This window comes from Heteronotia binoei, chromosome 5, assembly GCF_032191835.1.
Source record: "Heteronotia binoei isolate CCM8104 ecotype False Entrance Well chromosome 5, APGP_CSIRO_Hbin_v1, whole genome shotgun sequence".
In the NCBI taxonomy this organism is placed as follows: domain Eukaryota; kingdom Metazoa; phylum Chordata; class Lepidosauria; order Squamata; family Gekkonidae; genus Heteronotia; species Heteronotia binoei.
In genome coordinates this window covers 26,446,867-26,458,601 of record NC_083227.1, presented here as the reverse complement: position 1 = coordinate 26,458,601, position 11,735 = coordinate 26,446,867, and the positions used below count along the sequence as shown (strand labels likewise).

The following is an 11,735-nucleotide window of genomic DNA, read 5'->3' as shown; positions in this document are numbered from 1 at the left end:
GGGGGTCCAATTCTATGAGCCCCAAAAGAAGGTGCCCCTATCCTTCATTATTTCCTATGGTAGGAAGGAATTGAAAAGGTGTGCCGTCCCTTTAAATGTGATGGCCAGAACTCCCTTTGGAGTTCAATTATGCTAGTCACAGCCTTGATCTTGGCTCCACCCCTAATGTCTCCTGGCTCCACCCCCAAAGTCCCCAGATATTTCTTGAATTGGACTTGGCAACCCTATGCTTTAGGGTAATCAGAAAGGAATGTCTGCCGGGCACTCCATTGTTCCCTATAGAGACCGATTCCCATAGGGTAAAATAGAGGATTGATCTGCGGGTATGGGGGGGGCTGTTTTTTGAGTTAGAGGCAACAAATCTTCAGCCTAGCATTCAGGGCCTCTCCTCAAGTTTCAAAAAGTTTGGACAAGGGGGCCCAATTCTATGAGACCCAAAAGAAGGTGCCCCTATCCTTCCGGGAAGGGAAAGACCCCTTCCAGTTTTTGACGGTGCGCCGCTGACGGCGACGCACAGAGTCAGGAGCCTGGGGGTACTTCTGGAGCCTTCCCTAACAATGGAGGCCCAGATAGCAGCCACCGCCAAGTCCGCATTTTTCTATCTAGGGCGGGCAAGGCAGCTGGCTCCCTTCCTGGAGCACGACGATCTAGCAACGGTGATCCATGCTACGGTCACCTCGAAGTTGGACTACTGCAATGCCCTCTACATGGGGCTGCCCCTGTGCCGAACCCGGAAATTGCAGCTGGTGCAGAACGCCGCCGCCCGGTTGTTATTAGGGCTCCCAAGGTGGGAGCACATTCAGCCGGGACTTCGGGCTCTGCACTGGCTGCCAATATCTTACCGAGTTCGGTACAAGGTGCTGGTTATTACCTTTAAAGCCCTATATGGCCTAGGACCTGCCTATCTGAGGGACCGTCTCTCCCCACACGTTCCCCAGCGAGCACTAAGATCGGGGACTCAAAACCTCCTGGTCGTCCCCGGGCCAAAGGAAGCCCGTTTGAAAGTTACAAGAGACCGGGCCTTCTCCGTAATGGCTCCATCTTGGTGGAACCAGCTGCCGGAAGAAGTAAGGGCCCTGCGGGATCTTACCCAATTCCGCAGGGCCTGTAAGACATCCCGCTTCCGGCTGGCCCACAACTAATCGGCACAGAGCACTGAGTACTGAACATCGAACACGGAACATCGAATATTGAACATGCAATCGATGAGTGTAGCTGTAGGTCCGCTTTGTGATTTTAATGTCTATGTATATAACAAATGTTTAGATTTTTAACTATAACTTATGAAATGTTGATTTTAATGCTTAATTTTAGATTTTATGTTAGTTTTATATGTTGTAAGCCGCCCTGAGCCACCTAGTGGGAAGGGCGGGATATAAATCTTAGATAGATAAATAAATAAATAAATAAAAATTATTTCCAATGGGGGGAAAGCATTTAAAAGGTGTGCACTCCCTTTAAATGTGATGGCCAGAACTTTTGGAGTTCAATCATGCTTGTCACAACCTTGCTCCTGGCTCCACCCCCAAAGTCCCAAGATATTTCTTGGATGGGACTTGGCAACCCTAGGCACTTGAGCCGGGAGAGGGGTGAGAAGGGGATGTTGAGATCCACCCAGTCCTCCGAGTTTGTAGGGCTTCCTCCCCGGAAAGCAGTTTTAGGATTGCACTGAAACTGTTTTCCTGTAACATCACTATTTCTCTTTCAGCTGTATTGACATACTCAAATAAGGGATATTGGCTGTTTATCTCATTACATATGCTAAACCCATCTTCCACTATATTTTAATGTAATTTTTTTTCTAATTGCATATGAACATATGAAGCTGCCTTCTACTGCCTTCTTTGGTCCATCAAAGTCAGTATTGTCTTCTCAGACTGGCAGCGGCTCTCCAGGGTCTCAAGCTGAGGTTTTTCACACCTATTTGCCTGGACCCTTTTTTGGAGATGCCAGGGATTGAACCTGGGACCTTCTGCTTCCCAAGCAGATGCTCTACCACTGAGCCACCGTCCCTCCCCCAGCCACTGTCCCTCCCATACAAACTATATGTATGTTACATGTTAAAAGGTAAATTGTTTGGATGGGAGAAACTTCTGAGAAATAAATGCCCTCATTTTGGCCCAAAGAAGAAGGGTTTCAGTTGTAAAGTCAAAGCAGATAGAATAACACTGTCTCAGAGCGGTCACAATCTCTTTTACTTTCCCTATGCACACAACAGACACCATGTGAGGTAGGTGGGGCTGAGAGAGCTCTTACAGCAGCTGCCCTTTCAAGGACAACTCCTACCAGAGCTATGGCTGACTCAAGGCCATTCCAGCAGCTGCAAGTGGAGGAGTGGGGAATCAAACCTGGTTCTCCCAGATAAGAGTCCATGCACTTAACCACTACACCAAACTGGTTCTTGAAGGTACACAATTTAGAAATGAGCTAACGTGGGTGCTCCAAAAAGCCACCTTTCTAGAAGAAGCTACAGAGCGGCCAGATTCTAGTCTAGCATCATCTTAGAGACCAACCAGAAATCTGGCCTCAAATCCAGTTGTTCTACTAAAGACCAGCAGGGCTCCCCTCCCAAACAACCTCAGAGCAGTTTGGCCAGTGGGAATTCACCCTTCATGGTACTGGCTTTTCATTTTCATTTCATTTTATTTGATTTATATCCCACCCTACCCCACCGAGGCGGGCTCAGGGCGGCTCACAGCACAATAATTCTAACAATAGGGTTTAAACAATTAAAATACAATAATAATTTACATAATTAAAACAACCAGTATATCAATGTATCAGTCAATGTCAGTTGCTATCTTATTGTCTTCCTTCAGAATATTTCAATACCGGTCAGTTATAAGCCAACCGGAAGATGACTGTCTTACAGGCCCTGCAGAACTGTCCAAGGTCCCGCAGGGCCCTGACCTCTTCTGGTAGCTGGTTCCACCAGCAAGGGGCTGTGATTGAGAAGGCCCTGTCCCTAGTTGACTTCAACCAGGCCCCCTTTGGCCCGGGGATTACAAGCAGATTTCGAGCGCCGGATCGCAGCACTCTCTGGGGAGTATATGGGAAGAGATGGTCCCTAAGGTAGGCAGGTCCTAGGCCATATAGGGCTTTAAAGGTAATAACCAGCACCTTGTACCGCACTCGGTATATAATTGGCAGCCAGTGCAGTCCCCGGAGCCCCAGCTGAATGTGCTCCCGTCTAGGGAGCACTAATAACAGCCAAGAGGCGGCGTTCTGCACTAGCTGCAACTTCCGGGTTCGGCACAGGGGCAGCCCCATGTAGAGGGCATTACAGTAATCCAACCTTGAGGTGACCGTTGCATGGATCACTGTTGCCAGATCGTCCTGCTCCAGGAAAGGAGCCAACTGCCTTGCCTGCCTAAGATGAAAAAATGCAGACTTAGCAGTGGCTGCTATTTGGGCCTCCAAAGTTAAGGCAGGCTCCAATAGTACCCCCAAGCTCTTGACCCTGTGCGCCATTGTCAGTGGCACACCGTCAAAAGCTGGTAGGGGAATTTCCCTTCCCGGACCACGGCGACCCAAGCAAAGGACCTCTGTCTTCGCTGGATTTAGTTTCAACCTACTCAGCCTGAGCCATCTAGCCACGGCTTGTAATGCCAGGTCCAGGTTTTCTGGGACACAGTCAGGCCGTCCGTCCATGAGTAAAGAGCTGGGTGTCATCAGCATACTGGTGGCAACCCAGCCCATACCTCCGGGCAATCTGGGCAAGGGGGCGCATGTAGATGTTAAGCAACATTGGGGAAAGAACTGCCCCCTGAGGCACCCCGCAGTCAAGCGTGTGCCTCTGGGACAACTCACCCCCAATCACCACCCTTTGTCCCCGACCATCAAGGAAAGAGGAGAGCCATTGTAGGGCCAACCCCTGAATCCCCGTATCGGCGAGACGGCAAGTCAGCAACCGATGGTCAACCGTATCAAACACTGCCGATATGTCTAACAGCATCAGCACTGGCGAGCCGCCTCGATCCAGCCGCTAGAGATCATCCATCAGAGCGAGCAGCACTGTCTCCATCCCGTGACCCGGACGAAAGCCGGACTGATGGGGATCGAGAACAGAAGCATCCTCCAGAAAACTCTGCAACTGCAACGCCACTGCCCTCTCAATGAGTTTACCCCAAAAGGGTAAATTCGAGACCGGCCGATAGTGTGCCAATTCGGCCGGATCAAAAGGTTGGTATTTTCCGTAGAGGGCGGACCACCGCCTCTTTAAGAGGTGCTGGAAAATGCCCTTCCATCAGGGATCTATTTATGATATCCCGTACAGGATATCTAAGCTCCCTCTGGCAAGCTTTAATAAGCCAGGAGGGGCAGGGGTCCAGATTACAAGTTGTATGGCATGCAGACAAGGATCCTGTCAACTTCCTCCAGGCTGAGAGCATTGAAACCATCCAGGACACACTCTGAAGACAGGCATGGAGCCTCAGGTTCACATACTGTCTCCAATATGGCGGGGAAGTTGCGGCAGAGCGACGCAACCTTATCTGCAAAAGAATTCGCAAAAGCCTCACAGCCAATCTCCAATTCATTAAAATTTGGTCTGCCTTGTGGCTGAGTTATAAGGGTCCGAATTGTATTAAACAATTGTGCCGGGCACGAAATTCAGACGCAATCTTAGCCGCAAAGTATGTTTTCTTTGTGGCCTTGACTGCCATCTCATAGGACTTCATAACTTCTCTATAAGATGTTCTAGTCGCTTCGTCTCGAGTACGCCATTGCCTCTCTAGTCGTCTGAGTCCACGCTTTAATTGCCGCAACTCCTGGTTATACCAAGGTGCCGGCTTTGGGAGGGGGCGCAGAGGACGCCTAGGTGCGATCTCATCGATGGCCCTGGAGAGTCTATCATTCCAAGACTCTACCAGGTCATCCAAGGAATCGCCAGGGGGCCAGGGATCCCGTAGAGCTGTCAGGAACCGTTCCGGATCCAACTGACTCTGCGGGCGAGCTAAAATACGCTCACCGCCTAAACTGGCTTGGGGTGGGACATCCACACGAGCCTTGAGGGCATAGTGGTCCGACCATGGCACTGCTTCAGCAGTAATAGCATCCACTTTTGACAAACAATCCTACAGTGCCCTCCATTAGCTTGCCCTGACAACTTTTAATTTTTTTTTAGTTTTACAACCTTTGCCACTACTGAAGAACGAAAAGCAGCTTTGTGAGACTGAAATAATCTGGAGAAATCTTTTGGAAAGTGTGGAATTTATTAGGATCAGCGTTAAAGCTCTGTTCATTACTTTACTTGGATTGCTTGTGGAAATACGTCCCTGAAGTAAAAGCGGTGGACTAATTGTAATGGTGGGGTGGACATTAAATCCATTGGTACAGACATCATCCTGGCTGAACAGTGGGCCAACAGAGTACCAAGAGTGGGGCAAGTGATGCTCTGTATTCTTGGTGCTTGGGAGGGGCAACAGTGGGAGGGCTTATAGTGTCCTGACCCCACTGACGGACCTCCTGATGGCACCTGGGGTTTTTTGGCCACTGTGTGACACAGTGTTGGACTGGATGGGACATTGGCTGTATTAACAGAAGTATAGTGTCCAGATCACGTGATGTGATGGTATCACTTTACTCTGCTCTGGTAAGACTTCACCTCGAGTATTGTGTTCAGTTTTGGGCACCGCATTTTAAGGATATAGACAAGCTGGAACGGGTCCAGAGGAGGGCGACGAAGATGGTGAGGGGTCTGGAGACCAAGTCCTCTGAGGAAAGGTTGAAGGAGCTGGGCATGTTTAGCCTGGAGAGGAGGCGGCTGAGAGGTGATATGATCACCATCTTCAAGTACTTGAAGTGCTGTCATATAGAGGATGGTGTGGAATTGTTGAAATTAAATCAAAAGAGTTTCCGTTTCAACATTATGAAGAAATTTCTGAGTGTTAGAACGGTTCCTCAGTGGAACAGGCTTCCTTGGGAAGATTGGGCTCTCCTTCCTTGGAGGTTTTTAAACAGAAGCTAGATGGCCATCTGACAGCAATGAAGATCTTGTGAATTTAGGGGGATGTATTTGTGAGTTTCCTGCATTGTGCAGGGGACTGGACTAGATGGCCCTGGAGGTCCCTTCCAACTCTATGTTTCTAAGAAACTCAGATTTCCATGGAAAGCAAAGAATAAGCTGCTCACCAATCAAGTGTCTTTAGCACCCTGCTTCTGATAAGGGCTCCACAGAGAACACAGGGAGCAGGCAGATTCCTGCACCTTTGGCTAGGCTGCTCAGTCCATAGAGGAGGCTTGTTTGATCCTGAAGCTGCACAGCTGGCATCACCTGCAACCCAAACTGTGCCCCATGCTTATGGGGGACCCCTAAAGAGGAGGCAGTACTCACAAAATTTCACTGGTTCCCACCAATTCTCCTCTGAGGATCTCCCCCAAGAGTCTAGCACACAGTGGCTGTGAGTACCATCACAAAATGAGCAAAAAACTCTGCCAGTTCTGGGTACCGCTCTTCCTGGAAAGGAAAAACATTTTTTGTTCGTTTGCAGCACTGAAAGAGCTAAACTCAAAGTGCTGTTTGCTAGAGAGGTTGAGTAAGGGATGAGGGGAAGAGGAGAGAAAAGCCTTTTTTGTGTGGGGGGGGGAGAGGTCATCCACTGGCACATTTAAGCTCAAACAAGTTTAATTCTCAAATATAAAGGAGCACTGAGTGATCATATGCTATCATAAATTTAGTTACTGAAGTCCTCAAGTACAGACTTACAGCAACATGTTATAGAACAGGGATTGCCGAACTGTAGCTTGGGAGCCACATGTGGCTCTTTCACACATTTGTGTGGCTCTCGAAGCCCCCACCGCTGGTCAGCCAGCGGCTTGGAGAATGCATTTAAAGTTAAAGTTGCTTTCTTTCCACCTCTCCATCTATTTGCCTGCCTGCCTTCATGTCTTGCAGCTCTCAAGCATCGGGCGCTCATGTCTGGTGGCTCTCAAACATCTGACATTTATTCTATGTGGCTCTTACGTTAAGCAAATTTGGCCACTCCTGATATAGAAATTCTGCTTTGCCTTGTAAGACTTGTCTCATTTCTTCCATATAGCCAAGTAGTGTGAACTTTCTATAACAGGCTGTGTTCTTGTATTTGTATGCTAATTTGCTACCATTCACTGGTCTTAGTAAAAAGGTAAAGGTAGTCCCCTGCACAAGCACCAGTCGTTTTCGACTCTGGGGTGATGTTGCTTTCATAAAGTTTTCACGGCAGACCTTTTACGGGATGGTTTGCCATTTATTTATTTATTTTATTTTTATCCCGCCCTCCCCGCCTAGGCAGGCTCAGGGCGGCTAACAACATTCAAATAAAACATTATACAGTATACAATAATTAAGAACATTAAAATTATACAATAGTTAAATATATATCTTAAAACCATTCCAGTTTATATAATTTATAATTTAACATCAGCAGAGATGTTCCGAGTGCTATTCTATCCATTTACATTTTACATAATGGCAATGTCAGCAGTCTGGGAAAGCCTGCCTAAAGAGGATGGTCTTACAGGCCCTGCGGAATTGGTCTAGGCTCTGCAGGGCCCGCACCTTTTCCGGGAGCTGATTCCACAGGCACGGAGCTGCCATGGAGAAGGCCCGTACACGAGTGTTCTGTAATTTCGCCTCCCTTGGCCCAGGGACAGTCAGCTTGTTCTTCCCTGCTGACCTCAGTGCTCTTTGGGGCTCGTATGGGGAGTGATGGTCCTTCAGGTAGGCAGGTCCTTGACCATATAGGGCTTTAAAGGTAATGACCAGCACTTTGTAGCGGACCCAGTATGTAACTGGCAGCCAGTGCAGTTCGCGCAGCCTTGGCTGTATATGCTCCCATTTTGGGAGTCCTAATAACAGCCTGACCGCTGCGTTCTGCACTAGCTGCAGCTTCCGGGTTTGACACAAAGGCAGCCCCATGTAGAGGGCATTACAGCAGTCCAATCTTGAGGTGACCGTCGCATGGATCACTGTTGCCAGGTCCCGGTGCTGCAGGAAAGGGGCCAACTGCCTTGCCCACTTCAGATGAAAAAATGCCGACTTGGCAATGGCAGCTACCTGGGCCTCCATCGATAGTGAAGGCTCCAGTAGAACTCCCAGGCTCCTGACCTGGCGCGTCGCTTTCAGCGGCGCGCCACCAAAAACCGGGAGAGGTATTTCCCTTCCCAGAGCACTGCAAAGGACCTCTGTCTTCGTCGGGTTCAGCTTCAGCCCACTCAGCCTAAGCCAGGTTGCCATGGCCTGCAATGCCCGGTCCAAATTCCCTGGGACACAGTCAGGCCGGCCATCCATTAGCAGATAGAGCTGGGTGTCATCTGCATATTGATGACAACCCAGCCCAAACCTCCAGGCAATCTGGGCAAGGGGGCGCATGTAGATGTTAAATAACATTGGAGAGAGAACCGCTCCCTGAGGCACCCCGCAATCTAGTGTGCGCCTCCGGGAGAGCTCACCCCCGATTGCCACCCTTTGTCCCCGTCCTTTGAGGAAGGAGGAAAGCCATTGTAAGGCCAGCCCCCTAACCCCTATGTCGGCGAGGCGGCGGTTCAGTAGCTGATGGTCGACCGTGTCAAACGCAGCCGACAGATCTAACAGCATCAGCACCGCCATGCTGCCTTGATCCAGTTGCCGTTGGAGGTCATCCGCCAAGGCGACCAGCACTGTCTCCGTCCCATGGCCCAGGCGAAAGGCGGACTGGCAAGGGTCTAGGACGGAAGCGTCATCCAGAAAACTCTGCAGTTGCAACGCCACTGCCCTCTCAATAATTTTACCTAAAAAAGGTAAATTAGAGACCGGTCGGTAGTTTGCCAATTCGGCCGGATCTGCTGTACTTTTCAGGAGGGGACGGCTCAAAGCCTCTTTCAGAGGTGATGGAAAACGCCCCTCTAAGAGGGATCTATTTATTATGTCCCATAAAGGACATCTAAGCTCCCTCTGGCAAGATTTAATCAGCCAAGAGGGGCAAGGGTCCAAATCACATGTTGTTGGTCGTGCAACAGAGAGAATTCCGTCGACTTCCTCCGGGCCGAGTGGGTCGAACCGATCCAACACTAAACCTGAAGACAGGCACAGAGCCTCAAGTTCCTGTGCTGTTTCCAATGTGGTAGGCAGGTCTTGGTGAAGCAACGTGATTTTATCTGCAAAATGTTTCGCAAAAGCCTCACAGCCTATCTCTAATTCTCTAACATTTGGTTTGCCTTGAGGCAATGTGGTAAGATCTCTAATTATACTAAACAATTGTGCTGGGCGCGAATTTGCAGATGCAATCTTGGCTGCAAAGTAGTCTTTCTTTGCAGCCTTGACTGCCATCTCATAAGACTTCATAAACGTTCTATAGGATGTTCTCGTCACTTCATCCCGAGTATGCCGCCACTGCCTCTCTAGTTGTCTGAGCCCTTGTTTCAATTGACGTAGCTCCAAGGTATACCATGGAGCCAGCCTCCTGCGAGGGCACAGAGGATGTCGGGGTGCGATCTTGTCGATAGCCCTGGATAGTCGGCCTTGTCAGGCCTCCACCAGGTCATCGAGGGAATCGCCAGGGGGCCAGGGAACCCCCAGTGCCATTTGGAACCATTCCAGGTCCATCAGGCTCCGGGGGTGAGCCAAAATAGGCTCTCCGCCCATACAGGGTTGGGGTGGTATCTCCATACAGGCCTTGAGGGCTAGGTGATCCGACCATGGTACCGCTTCAACCGCGGTATCGTTCACCAAAATCCCGGACGCAAAGATCAGGTCTAACATGTGCCCGGTCTGGTGCGTGGGGGTTGTCCCATTGCCTTCCCCAGTCATCTACACTTCCCCCCCGGGAAGCTGGGTACTCATTTTACTGACCTTGGAAGGATGGAAGGCTGAGTCAACCTGGAGCCGGCTACCTGAATCCAGCTTCCGCCAGCATCGAACTCAGGTCATGAGCAGATAGCTCAGACTGAAGTACTGCAGCTTTACCACTCTGCACCACAGGGCTCTTACCAACTGTTTTAATCCAATTTTAGCTTTAATTATTGCCCAGTTACTTATACATCTTGATTACCTAGCTGTTTCTGGCAACTAAACCCGCCCCCCACCTATATGTCATGGTTATGGAAGTCTGTTTCAGTGCAGGGCTTTTTTTTGTAGAAAAAGTCCAGCAGAAACTCATTTGCATATTAGGCCACACCCCAACATCACCATTGTTTCGCATAGGAATTTTTTTTTTGTAGAAAAAGCCCAGCAGGGCTAGTCTAGAATTCACACAAGGCCACCCACTGTCTCTAGGAAGACGAGAGACAGTATGACTGCAACAGTATTTGCATATCAGCCACACTCCCTGGCGCCAAGCCAGCCAGAACTGCGTTCCTGTTCAAAAAAAGCCGTTTCAGTGTATTTAAAAAAGTACTTGTATTAAAAATTTATACACAGAATTAAACTTTGTTTGTCTTAAAAGGTGCCACTGGACTTAAACTTTGTTTGGATGCTGAAGGGACAGTTTAAAAGTTGGCAGTCACGGAGGAGGGGGCTTTTGGGGTGGGCGTGTGTCTCATTGTTTCCTGAATCTCTACTCCCTCAACCCCACCAGCTCCCTCTTACATGCATTGCTTTCAAAAAAAAAATAACGGCATCACAAATGGCTGAGTGGCAGGTCCCCACTCCCCTTGTGACTGACCCAAGGAATGGCCCTCAGCAAAAAGAGCATTAAGCCATAATTTCTGGTGGCCATTTTGATCCTTCACTCCTCTCAGATCTCCCTACCAGGAAAATGGTCACAAATCTTTATTTAAGAAGAGCCCTTTTGCTCAAAGGAAAGGCCAAGAGCTTGACCAAAGGAACTGCTAAATTCTTGGAAGGTATGCGATGAGCCCATCCACCACTGGTGGCCAGGGGGTATCTGGCAACCTAGGAACTGCTGGTTTCTTGGCAGGCCCAAGAAAGGGAGCTGAGGCAGCAAAAGCGTCTGAAGAACACAGAGGGGAAGAGGTAGTCCAACACTTGCATAAGTGAACATTATGGACTGGCTGTTGTCTTCTGTTAGCTGTCACAATTTGTTAGGACTTGTGGTTATAAAGTTCTTGGGTTTATGAGAAATGTTTGTTACCTTGAAACCTATAATACCCTGAATGCTTTCTTTTTGAAGCAATTTCAATTGCCTGTCAAGTCATAAAAGTGTGCTGCTGATTGATCTTAACACACCCCCCCCCAAACTCTCCAGTTGGAAAAGATAACACAAGAGGAGTCTATGTAGCCAAGGTTGTGCTGGGTTTCATGAGCATGTATAGGAATAATGTCCTCTGGGTATTTCTTTGTAGATTTCCCCTAGCTTAGTAGATCAGGACCATAGTACTCAATGAAAAGGGTCTTAAGAACATAAGGAAGCCCAGCTGGACCAAGCCAAAGACCCAGTATTCTTTTCTTTTATGTGTGTGTGCACACACACCTTGAAGTCATGGTGACTGACCTCTACTGGGGGCCTGGAGGATATTCTGAGAGGTGGCTGCATAAAGCCTGCCCCCTGCTTCCCAGCTCTGGTATTTCAAGGAGGTCTCCCATCCAAGTACTTGCCAGTCAACCCTGCTTAGCTTCCGAGATCTGACAGATCAGGCTTACTTCAGCAATCCAGGTCAGGGCTGGTCTAGAATTCACACAAGGCTACCCACTGTCTCTAGGAAGACGAGACAATATGACTGCAACAGCAGCATCTTACCTGTGCTCCACAGTACTGATACAAAGAAGCCTCTGGTTTTGCGGGGAGTAGGTCCCCATCATGAATTTGTCCATTTCCCTT

General features: G+C 49.0%; 3 protein-coding genes across 3 annotated transcripts in view; 1 reads left to right on the top strand and 2 right to left on the bottom strand.

Moving 5' to 3' along the window:
- LOC132571228 (zinc finger protein 345-like) overlaps positions 1 to 11,735 on the bottom strand; it is a 279,214-nt gene that overhangs the window by 88,306 nt on the left and 179,173 nt on the right. The window lies entirely within an intron of this gene.
- LOC132571316 (gastrula zinc finger protein XlCGF57.1-like) overlaps positions 1 to 11,735 on the bottom strand; it is a 397,476-nt gene that overhangs the window by 260,477 nt on the left and 125,264 nt on the right. The window lies entirely within an intron of this gene.
- LOC132571230 (zinc finger protein 420-like) overlaps positions 1 to 11,735 on the top strand; it is a 170,565-nt gene that overhangs the window by 68,786 nt on the left and 90,044 nt on the right. The gene's annotated exons all lie outside the window — the stretch shown is intronic.